Source organism: Pinus tabuliformis, chromosome 8, assembly GCF_031772625.1.
Source record: "Pinus tabuliformis cultivar Carrire ecotype Pingquan chromosome 8, CPIR1, whole genome shotgun sequence".
Classification (NCBI taxonomy): domain Eukaryota; kingdom Viridiplantae; phylum Streptophyta; class Pinopsida; order Pinales; family Pinaceae; genus Pinus; species Pinus tabuliformis.
The window spans coordinates 821,866,800-821,879,473 of NC_142294.1; positions in this window are offsets into that span (position 1 = coordinate 821,866,800).

Here is a 12,674-nt window from a genome sequence, read left to right on the forward strand (position 1 = left end):
TTTGTAATTGGAAAATAGTTTTAGATTGATTGCAATGAAGATTTGTTTGTAATTGACTATATTCTTAGTTTTCACATTTTCTATCTATCAAAATTGTTACATTGACACTTTGCACCCAAAATTTGCATTTTGTCATTTTTCATCATTCGAGTTACTAAGAGTCTCTCTCATTTCATCTCAACGAACTGAAGTAACTAAGAAAATTTTAAATTAAATTGACCAAATTAATCTTAGACATATTCAGCATATTTAAAATGATCAAAATAATTAGATTTTCAACAAATTTTATATGACTGCACATGGCTGAAACCAACCTAGATCCATCTTAACACCGGATCTATCAAGCATTGAGAGGGATCAAATCTCTTGAGGTGCATACCTTTCCTCAAGTTTTGCACTCAAAAAATAAGTTTTCGCCTCGAGAGATTTGATCCCTCTCGGCGCTTGATAGATCCGGTGTTAAGATGGATCTAGGTTGGTGTATATATATATATATATATATATATATATATATATATATATATATATATAATATATATATAATTCATAATACACACACACACACACACACACACACACATATATTTATTTATTTATTATTGCATATTATGATTTAAGTTTTTATTTAGATGGTTTTAATTATCAAACATTTTTTATATAGTTTTTATATTTAATTCATATTAGATTAATGATTAATGTTTTTATTTAGTGATCTTGGTAGTTATTTCAAAAAACTATTTTTTGGTAATAAATTTAACAAAAACTAACTTACATAATAATTAACTAACCATTTATGTATATAATTATAATTAGAGAAAATGCATATTAATAGCTAATTCATTCATACTCTTGATTATTAAATACAATCTTTACCTTTATTTAAATTTTGGTAATAAATATAACAAAATTAACTTTTCCTGTCCCTTTCCTTCGGTCCAGTCAAGTTGGCCAGTCAAATTTACTCGTTTCTCAGTCAAATATAATCGTTGGTCCAGTCTAGTTGCCCAGTCTAATATAGTCCTTTCATAGTCAAATATAGCCATTAAAATATCTGCTCTCTCTATTTAACATGCGGCCATGATCTGATTCTTCAACTTGTCCTAATGATGAACCACACTCGTTGGTTTGAAACGCGTCAACAAAAGTATTATAATGTGATTTATGCCGAAAAATCTTCTCAAAAAATACTCTTTTCATATGATCAATATGAGAAAATGGAAAAACTAATAGGTGTGACAATAAGAACAATAGAAGAAAATAGTTTCAGATTGATTGCAATGAAGATTGTTTGTAATTGACTATATTCTTAGTATTCACATTTTCTATCTATCAAAATTGTTACATTGACACTTTGCAATGAAGATTGTTTGTAATTGACTATATTCTTAGTATTCACATTTTCTATTTATCAAAATTGTTACATTGACACTTTGCGCTCAAAATTTGTATTTCATCATTTTTCATCAATCAAGTTACTAATAGTCTCTCTCATCTCAACAATCTGAAGTAACTAAGCAAATTTTAAATTAAATTGACCAAATTAATCTTAGACATATTTAGCATATTTAAAATGATCAAAATAATTAGATGTTCAACAAATTTTGTATGACCGCACACGACTAAACCCAGTCTAGATCCATAGATCCATCTTAACAGTGAATCTATCACGCGCTGAGAGGGATCAAATATCTTGAGGTGCATACCTTTCCTCAAGTTTTGCACTCAAAAAATAGGTTTACACCACGAGAGATTTGATCCCTCTCAATGCTTGATAGATCCAGTGTTAAGATAGATCTAAACTGGTAACTATTACAAACCTTCAAATGAATAATTAATAATAATAAATTTAAAATTCTAAAAAATATTTTCCAAATTAAAATAATATAACTATTAATAATTAAAATAAAACTTCATGATGGGAACTATGTCTCACGGTAATCGATTAATTGAACGATTTCGAGCTTTTCGTAGTTTTCATATATCTTTTTATACCACGGCATTTACCTCGGCCCTATGCCTATGCAGCTTAGACTTTATGGGTTTAGCATTGCATAGAATTTATGGGTTTAGCATTAATTTTGAGTGGCATGTTTTAAAAAACTTATTTTAAAATAAAAATACTTAACAACCATAATATATAATTATGGAAACTTTGTTTGATTCACAGCCAAATCTACAAAACATACATACTTTATCTCTCTACTTTTGAACCTTTGACCATTAAACCCACTCAAACTATATACACTAAGAAAATGGTAAACACGTCTCTATACATAACTATTTAAAAAAGAAGTTGACGACAGGAAATTGTAAACACATCTCTATACATAACTATTAAAAAAAAATGTTGACGACAGAAGAACCTAACGTACTCTTCTTAAGCCGTTAACAACAAATGTACAAAACATTTTTCCAGTACCATTTATTTCATTGTTTTATTAGTACACACTTCAACCATATATTTCATTATTTATCAAGCTAGGCTAGCATTGCATTTTAAAAATCCACGAATAGCTTACAATGTTCATAAAGCAATGGTAAGGGTAATTAAGGATGTTAAAGCCCAGTATGGCCTTGTATAAGAAAAATGGAATGATTTTGACCTGCATCTACCTAGGATCTTTAACTCCAAACAGTTTCCATCCAGAACATTGGCGGAGTTGGTGTGCCATAAAAGTCCAGACCACCATCATTGCATGCAATTTTCCAAGGGAGCACTCCATTGCTTTGCTCCACCTTTTTCTTCTGCCTTCCTGCAGCCTTCAACATCTTCTTTGATGATTTGCCATTGCCAAGGCTTAGACTGGAGAACGTCTTCTTAGAGCATTGGAGGATAACTGCAACCTCATACTGGAAATTGATTTTTGTACATACGAGTGGCCTCCGCCTGGGCTCGACCCTCCCGAAAGCTTATGAAATATTGCAATATATAGTTGTGGGGGTCTAAAGGGCAAGTCTCGTAGCGGTTGAGTCTTAGTTCTCAGTCAATGAACAGACATAATTCCACTATCAAAAATATGATTCAAACAGGTTTTTGAAGGTTCTAAACACATTTCAACTATCCAAAACATGATTTAAATATAGGTACTGAAAAATTTCTTCTTTTTTTTGGCCCAAATTCCAACCATTTTGACCATCTAAACAATTCATCTACGTCAATAACAAACCTCAATTTTATCGCAGAAACCAAAAAAATAAACACAATGGTTTAAATAGTGAAATAATCATTTGAATTTGAGATGAACAACGCTATTAAAATATGGAAATAATCACTTCATTTGATTTGAATTTTTTATTTTTAACTGAATGCAACAACTGCCAGCTGAAAATTTGCATGGTATCAGTAGTGATATTTAATTTTGTAAAGTCTACTCTGGCGGCTTTATACTTTTTTCAAATGGATATATCAACTACGTTACAGGCGTTGACCCCTCCTCTTACCACAAATCTCTAATGTAGCAAATTGTCCTAAATAGAAGCCGAATGTTTGTAGTTGAGTGTTTTTAATTTATTAAGACTAAATAAACTAGAATTACCCCCCTTCAAATATATATATATATATATATATATATATATATATATATATATATATATATATCTTTTGGTTCGATGAAATTGTGAAGGGCCAAAACACTAAATACACTCAAAAGAATATTTTGAAATAAAATAGAAAGGTCACGTTATAGTGAGGCTTTCTATTATACATATATAAATAAAGTCACACTATATTATATATTTCTTTTCAATCTCATAGAAACAACTAGCTTGAACTCAATTTGATTGGGAGGATGGAGTTCTGAAGATGGAAATTGTGAGAGTATTGAGGAAAGCCATTGCTCTTAGTTGACTAGATGTTGCAAGCTGTGTAGGTGATTGTCAAGTGTTCCTGTGAAACAAAACCCTCATTCACTTGCCCTCTATATCATCTGGAATATCGATGGTCACGCTGCAAACTAGCCGAGGGCCTGAGAAGATTGGTATACTTCTACAAAGTTGTATTCTAAGATATCCGGAGAACCTAGATCTAGATCTACCTCACCCTATCGAAGATATCGGCTCCATAGTGGTAGATCGACACCCGCATTGGACGTATCTGGTTTTTTTTCTTGTGGATATGTGACCACTTCCAGATCTAGTGCTCCAAGTAGTAGATCAATCTCTGCCTTGGCCAGATCTCTCAGATCTAGAGCTCTATGTAGCAGATCGACCACCGTTATGGAGAGATCTAATTTGCTCTTTTTGGTTTCGAATGGCTTCACAACGTGATGTCTGGGAGGAAATGGTGGAGGACTGCGAAAAAGAGGGCTCAAAGGTGACCACGACCTATGGCAATGGAAACATGAAGGCGATGAAAATGGTCTCCACCTCTCTTCTGCAGAATGACACAAACCAAATCACTGCCTAGTTACAAGGGTTGGATAACGCTCTAGCCTCACAGATCACTGCATATAAGGGGATTGACTTCCTATAACAGGAAGAACATAATTATTTCCAAATTTTCTTAAAAACCCCGATAGGTAAATCTACAATAGTTTGGATACAGGCTTCCGACAGGGTATTGCAACTGAAGCATAATATTATGAATAAGCTAGGATATCCATACCACCTACAAAATCTGATCTATGGCGGTATATCTTTACAGGATGAACAAAGTATACATGACTGCAACATACTACCTTCTACCACCATCATCCTCAATCTGAGATTGAGAGGAGGAGCATCGAGTTCAAGTAAATCCAAAGGAACCGGAGGTGTTGCGAGATCTAAATTACCCAAAGGAGCATAACCAAATCGGGAACATAATAATGTTGGACTCTCCTACAAAAACATCCTCCAAGGTAAATCAGCAACTATAGCAATCTAAAATTAGACACACAATAATCCCAATCCATACATTATGGAGCAGGCAAATTATGTCCCAGAACTGAACATAGAGCTTCCAGAAACAAACAATTTTTGCACAACCTATGAGGCACAAGCCCTCATCTGCAGATTTAACAATTTCTAGCCAAAACCAATGGATCATTTTCACTGGATCTTCATAAATTTGACAACAAATTTTGACATACACATCTACTCCAAAGGCTTCTTCATTGTAAAGTTTGCATCATTAAAAGCACGAGAAATCATCCTACAGGAAGGTCCATGGTTTTGGGGATCGACGGGGCTCTTCATCACTCTATGGTTCCTAGATGTTGATACTAACACCATGATTGTATCAAGGATGCCAGTTTTGGTTAGGATACATAATATCCCCCTTCACTTCTGGCATAATCAATTGCTAGAAGGCATTGGAAATATCTTAGGACAATACCTAAAGACCGAAGAACAAAGGATGGAAGAAAGAATCTATACTTTCGCACATATATGTGTGGAGGTGGACCTCAGTAAAGGCCTACCAGATCACATCCAACTGACACACAACAAGCAGAGTTGGACTTGAATTCTAGATTTCGAGAACACAGCCTTCAGACATTGAATATGTTGCCAAACAGGATATTTACAAAATATGTGCCCTTATGCCAAGAAAGAGCAATGAAGGAAGAAGAAACCAGAGAAGAAACCAAAAGGATGACAGTTTCCCCCAAATGAATCAAATGAGGAAGAGGAAGAAGTAGAAAATGAACCCATCCCAAATAAGGAATAACAACACATACAAGAAAAAGAATAAAAAGTCAAAAAGACACACATACCAACAGAACTACATGGCCCTACAAATCAACTAATACAGATACTTGAAGAAAAGGACAATGGAGGAATCAAATGTTAGCATGCTCCCGATAATTCAGATTCAGGCAAGGAAACTGTTGAAAATGGCAACAAGAAATGCTAAAAATAGAAGTGCTAAAAATAGCACTACTATAAATAGTAGTTCGGGTACCAGTGTTGGACATAGCAACAAGGAATGAAAAATGGAAGTGCTAAAAATAGCATTGCTATAAATAACATTTTAGGTTAGATTCCAATTTTAGCTAGTCCCTAAACCAAAATTGAGAAGTAAAATTCAAATTTGATCTGAGCAGTTGTTTGTAAAATAATTGATTAATTCATCTTGAGTTAATTAGTTGTAGAAAAATCAATCATGAAGTCTATGTGGGGACATGCAACAGTTTCACAATTAATTGAGGAATTTATCCATTAGTTAAAGAGATAAGGATGAGTTATAATTAGTTGGATCAGTTAACTGATTCAAGTCCAGTTATATTAATTCAAACAGTTTGTTGAATTAATTGTGAGTTCAGTTAGTTAATGCTTGCATGCATGTAACTGCTACACTTCAAATAACTGAATATTCTCTCATAAATAACTCATGCATGTCAGCTCAGACAAAGACCCAGTTGAGATCAGAGGAGGGATAGTGTACTATCAGTTGGATGAATTTTTCCTATAAAGGAAACTCATCCATGTAGAAGGAATTATCTCCTTCAGGTTTGTGCAGACATTTCTGAGCCAAGTGAGTAGTGTGAGGTGGGAATTCACACATGTGGAAGCACTGGACCCCAAGAAAAAATGCGAGAGGAAATAGGCAGCTTGGAGGGCAGAGGAGAAGGTTTTGAGAGCCTTTTACTGTCTATGAGCAACATTGTTTGATTGCAGAGAGAAAAGGATAACTTGAGAGCTGATTCTTTTTGTAACTTGAAGAAGATTTCCACTTGTATGATAATACAAAATTGGGGTTTTAGGCTGAGGCTTTCCCTAGGTTATTTCTTCTGTGTTATCTGTGACTGATTTCCCATTCTCTATTATATGTGTTCTCATTGATTGTGCTCAAATTGATTAAGCTTCTGCAAAGTTTGTTGTAGAAGTAGATCTTGTATTTCACTTTAGTCTATTGCATAATCTGTTGATCTACAGTGGGGATTTCTACATGGTATCAGAGAAAAGGTGATCAAAGGAGAAGAACAATATACAAGAAGGGATAAGTTCGAAGTTTGTGGTTACTAAATATAGAAATCAATTTCTTATCACATCTCAATTTCACTAATGGAGTTCAGTGGTTTAAGACTCAAGTATGCCCTTGATGGCAGCTTGAATTATATAGCCTGGAAGGATTGCATGGAAGCAATATTAGAGGATAATGGTCTAAAGGACTTCATTGATCAAGAAGTCCCCAAGCCAACTAATGCTACTCAATTGGCAGAATGGAAGAAATGTGTGGCTAGAGCAAGGAGAATCCTCCTGGAGGGAGTTCAAGACCACATTGTCTCAAACCTCCATGGGAAGGAGACACTGTTTTTGATGTGGAAAACATTGAAAGATCTATATCAAAACAACAATGATCAGATGAAGCTAGTGCTGAAAGACAAGCTTTGTAAGATCAAGTGTGAAGAGGACGACACGATCTCTACATATCCGAACAAGCTCACCACCTGCAGGGATGAGCTTGGAAGTGTAGGGATCATGATAGCTGATGATGGCATGGTCAGTCTTGTAGTCCTCAGTTTTCCTAAGAGCTAGCATAGCTACCAAGACTCGGTTAATGGAAGAGAAAAACTACTAGATTGGGAATGACTTTGGTCGGATCTGATGCAGAAGGAGATAAGAAGAAGCACCAAAGATGGATCTTCATCATCCAAGGAGGATGAAGAAAATTGTGCCTTAGCGAGTAAGATGAAGAAAGGGAAGGAGAAGGATTCTCATTCCAAATTGAGTTCTTCCCATGGTGGGAAGAAGTTTGACAAATTGAAAGTGTGATGCTTTCGTTGTCATGAAGTGGGCCATTTTGCTACAAATTGTCCACTGAGGAAATCCAAGAATGGATCCGTGGAAGGTTTTGAAGGTGAGGCACTAGCCTCACAGTTCAAGTTGGATTTCACACTTTTCTCATGCATGGTGGGAAGTGGTTGGTTTCTTGACAGTGGAGCTTCTTTCCACATGACCGGTGACAAGAGTTTGTTCAGTACCTTGGAGAAGAAAGATCTCCAAATACTCATAGCGATGGGTAATGATGAAAAAAATGGTGTCTCAGGTGTAGGCACAGTTGTTTTTCAAAGGGAGCGTGGAGCTCGCATTACCTTGACCGATGTCAAGTATGTACCAGGACTGAAGAAAAACTTGGTGTCAATCGCGATGCTGGAAGACAGACACTATGATGTAGTCTTCAGTAAGGGAAAGGTTTTCTTTAGATACATCATCACGAGAAAGGTGAAGTAGATCAGCTCATGATTCAAGAACTTGTATGCTCTTAAGGTTCAAGATGCATGAAAGGCTTTGAGGAGCAAGGCAACTGATGGAGACTTGGGGGTTGAGAGGGAGAGTAAATTACCTACAATGTAGGAATCACAAGATAGTGCAGTGCTAGTAGGCTGCAACAATGAGAGAGGCACATGAGTGTTACACTAATGCAGGATGGCATGGAGAGGTGTGCAACGGTGTGAGATGCATGGAGTGTTGCAGCAGCTTAGAGGTCACAGAGGGAGCACTTGTTAGCGGCAGAGGGAGCTTCAACATCAGAGGGTGTTTCTAGCCCAACAGGGAGGTCAGTTGGGAGATTTTTTTGTTTCTAGAGCTGCTGGAGTAACAACACTTGGAAGAAGTGTTGCATGCATAACATTCTAAACGTTCAGGATTAGGTTTGATTTGCATGCCTTTCTTGTTGAGAGGTAATGTTGAAAATGGCAACAAGAAATGGTAAAAATAGAAGTGCTAAAAATAGCACTCCTATAAATAGCAGTTTGGGTACCAGTGTTCGACATAGCAACAAGGAATGAAAAATGGAAGTGCTAACAATAGCATTGCTATAAATAGCATTTTGGGTTAGATTCCAATTTTAGTTAGGCCCTAAACTAAAATTGAGAAGTAAAATTCGAATTTGATCTTAGCAGCTATTTGTGAAATAAATAATTAATTCATCTTGGGTTAATTAGTTGTAGAAAAACAAACATGAAGTCTATGTGGGCACATGCAACAGTTTCTCCATTAATTGAGGAATTTACCCATCAGTTAAAGAGATAAGGATGAGTTGTAATTAGTTGGCTCAGTTAACAGAGTCAAGTCCACTTAGATTAATTCAAACAGTTTGTTGAATTAATTGTGAGTTCAGTTAGTTAATGCTTGCATGCATGTAACTGCTGCATTTCAGATAACTGAATATTCTCTCATAAATAACTCATGCATGTCAGTTCAAACAGAGACCCAGTTGAGATTAGAGGAGGGATAGTGTACTATCAGTTGGATGAATTTTTCCTATAAAGGAAACTCATCCATGTAGAAGGAATTATCTCCTTCATGTTTGTGCATTTTTTTCTAAGCTAGGTGAGCAGTGTGAGGTGGGAATTCACACATGTGGAAGCACTGGACCCCAGGAAAAACTGTGCAAGGAAATAGGAGGCTTGGAGGGCAGAGGAGAATGTTGTGAGAGCTTTTGACTGTCTATGAACAACATTGTTCAATTGCAGAGACAACAGGATATCTTGAGAGCTAATTCTTTTTGTAAATTGAACAAGATTTCCACTTGTATGATAATACAGAGTTGGGGTTTTAGGCCAAGGATTTCCCAGGGTTATTTCTTTTGTGTTATGCTTGATTGACTTCTCATTCTCATTTATATGTGTTCTCATTGATCGTGCTCAAATTGATTAAGCTTCCACAAAGTTTGTTGTAGAAGTAGATCTTGTATTTTGCTTTAGTCTATTGCATAACCTGTTGATCTACAATGGGAATTTCTACATGGTATCAGAGAAAAAGTGATGAAAGGAGAAGAATAGTATACAAGAAGGGAGAAGTTCAAAGTTTTTGGTTACTGAATATAGAAATCGATTTCTTATCACATCTTAATTTCACTGATGGCGTTCAGTGGTTTAAGACTCGAGTATGCCCTTCATGGCAGCTTGAATTATATAGCCTAGAAGGATTGCATGGAAGTAGTATTAGAGGATAACGGGCTAAAGGACATCATTGATCAAGAAGTCCCCAAGCTGACTGGTGCTACTCAATTGGCGGAATGGAAGAAATTTGTGGCTAGAGCAAGGAGAATCCTCCTGGATGGAGTTTGAGACCACATTGTCTTGAACCTCCATGGGAAGGAGACACTGTTTTCGATGTGGAAAACATTGAAAGATCTATATCAGAAAAACAACAATCATAGGAAGCTGGCACTGAAAGACAAGCTTTGTAAGATCAAATGTGAAAATGGTGACATGATCTCTACATATCTGAGCAAGCCCACCACCTGCAGGGATGAGTTGGAAGTGTAGGGATCACGACAGTTGATGATGACATGGTGAGTCTTGCACTCCTTAGTCTTCCTAAGAGCTGGCATAACTACCAAGACTCGGTTAATGGAAGAGAATAACTGCCAGATTGGGAATGACTTTGGTCAGATCTGATGCAGGGGGAGATAAGAAGAAGCACAAGAGATGGATATTCATCATCCAAGGAGGATGAATATAATTACGCCTTAGCGAGTAAGGCGAAGAAAGGGAAGGAGAAGGATTCTCATCCCAAATCAAGTTCTTCCCATGGTGGGAAGAACTTTGACAAATCCAAAGAGTGGTGCTTTCGTTGTCATGAAGTGGGCCATCTTGCTACAAATTGTCCACTGAGGAAATCCAAGAATGGAGTCGTGGAAGGATTAGAAGGTGAGGCACTGGCCTCACAGTTTGAGTTGGATTTCACACTTTTCGCATGCATGGCTTCATCCATTGTGGGAAGTGGTTTGTTTCTTGACAGTGGAGCTTCTTTCCACATGACCAGTGACAAGAGTTTGTTCAGTACCTTGGAGGAGAGAGATCTCCAGATACTCATAGCGATGGGTAATGATGAAAAATATGGTGTCTTAGGTGTAGGCATGGTTGTTTTTCAGAGGGAACATGGAGCTCCCATTACCTTGACTGATGTCAAGTATGTACCAGGACTGAAGAAGAACTCGGTGTCAATTGCGATGTTGGAAGACAAAGGCTATGATGTAGCCTTGAGTAAGGGAAATGTTTTCCTTAGACACATCATCCCGAGATAGGTCAAACAGATCGGTTCACGAGTCAAGAACATGTATGATCTTGAGGTTCAAGATGCATGTAAAGCCTTGAGGAGCAAGGAAATTGATGGAGACTTGGTGGTTGAGAGTGAGAGTAAATTACCTCTCAACATGCAGCGCCAGAAGAAGTTTCAGAAAATTATGGAGGAGCCACAATTAGTGAAGCAGCTTTAGGAGGTTGTGGAGCAGCCACAACTAGAGATGCCAATAGGAGACCAAGTGGAGGCATCCACTAATGCAGAGACCTCCAGTAGGGGAAAATTTTGAGCCAAGTGGGCAGAGGGATCACATGCATCCATACCTCCAGGTAGGAGGTGGGGTGATGTGGAGTGACAGTCCCAAGAAGGTTGGAATAGGGGCAGGTTCATTGAGGTAACAAACCTCTTTGATTAGACCTTGCTACAGGAGCCCCGACGAGGAGTAGTAGGACTAGCTGAGTGGGTAGAGGCAGATGCGGATGGAGCGGTAGAGAGATCAACAACGCAAGAATCCCAAGACATTGCAGAACTAGTAGGCTGCAACAATGTGAGAGGCACAGGAGTGTTGAACCAGTGCAGGATGGCATAGAGAGGTGTGTAATGGTGCGATATGCATGAAGTGTTGTAGAAGCTTAGAGGTCACAGAGGAAGCACTTGTCAGTAGCAGAGGGAGCTTCAGCATCAGACGGTGTTTCTAGCCCAACAAGGAGGTCAATCGGGAGATTTTTTTTGTTTCTAGAGTCACTGGAGTAACAACACTTGTAAGAAGTGTTGCATGTAGAACATTCCAAAGGTTCGGGATCGGGTTCGAGTTGAATGCCTTTCTTGTTGAGAGGGAGTGTTGAAAATGGCAACAAGAAACGCTAAAAATAGAAGTGATAAAAATAGCACTGCTATAAATAGTAGTTCGGGTGCTAGTGTTGGACATAGCAACAAGGAATGAAAAATGAAAGTGATAAAAATAGCATTGCTATAAATATCATTTAGGGTTAGATTCCAATGTTAGTTAGTTCCTGAACTAAAATTGAGAAGTAAAATTCGAATTTGATCTTAGCAGTTGTTTGTAAAATGATTAATTAATTCATATTGAGTTAATTAGTTGTAGAAAATCAAACATGAAGTCTATGTGGGGACATGCAACTATTTCTCCATTAATTGAGGAATTTATCCATCGGTTAAAAGAGATAAGGATGAGTTGTAATTAGTTGGCTCAGTTAACTGAGTCAAGTCCAGTTAGATTAATTGAAACAGTTTGTTGAATTAGTTGTGAGTTCAATTAGTTAATGCTTGCATTCATGTAACTGCTACACTTCAGATAATTGAATATTGTCTCATAAATAACTCATGCATGTTAGTTCAGACTGAGAGCCAATTGAGATCAGAGGAGGGACAATGTACTATTAGTTGGATGAATTTTTCCTATAAAGGAAATTCATCCGTGTAGAAGGAATTATCTTCTTCAGGTTTGTGTAGTTATTTCTGAGCCAAGTGAGAAGTGTGAGGTGGGAAATCACACATGTGGAAGCACTAGACCCCAGGAAAAGCTGCGCAAGGAAATAGGAGGCTTGGAGGGCATAGGGGAAGGTTGTGAGAGCCTTTGACTCTCTATGAGTAGCATTGTTTGATTGCAGAGAGAGTAGGATAGCTTGAGAGTTGATTCTTTTTGTAACTTGAACATGATTTCTACTTGTATGATAATGCAGAGATGGGGTTTTAGGCTG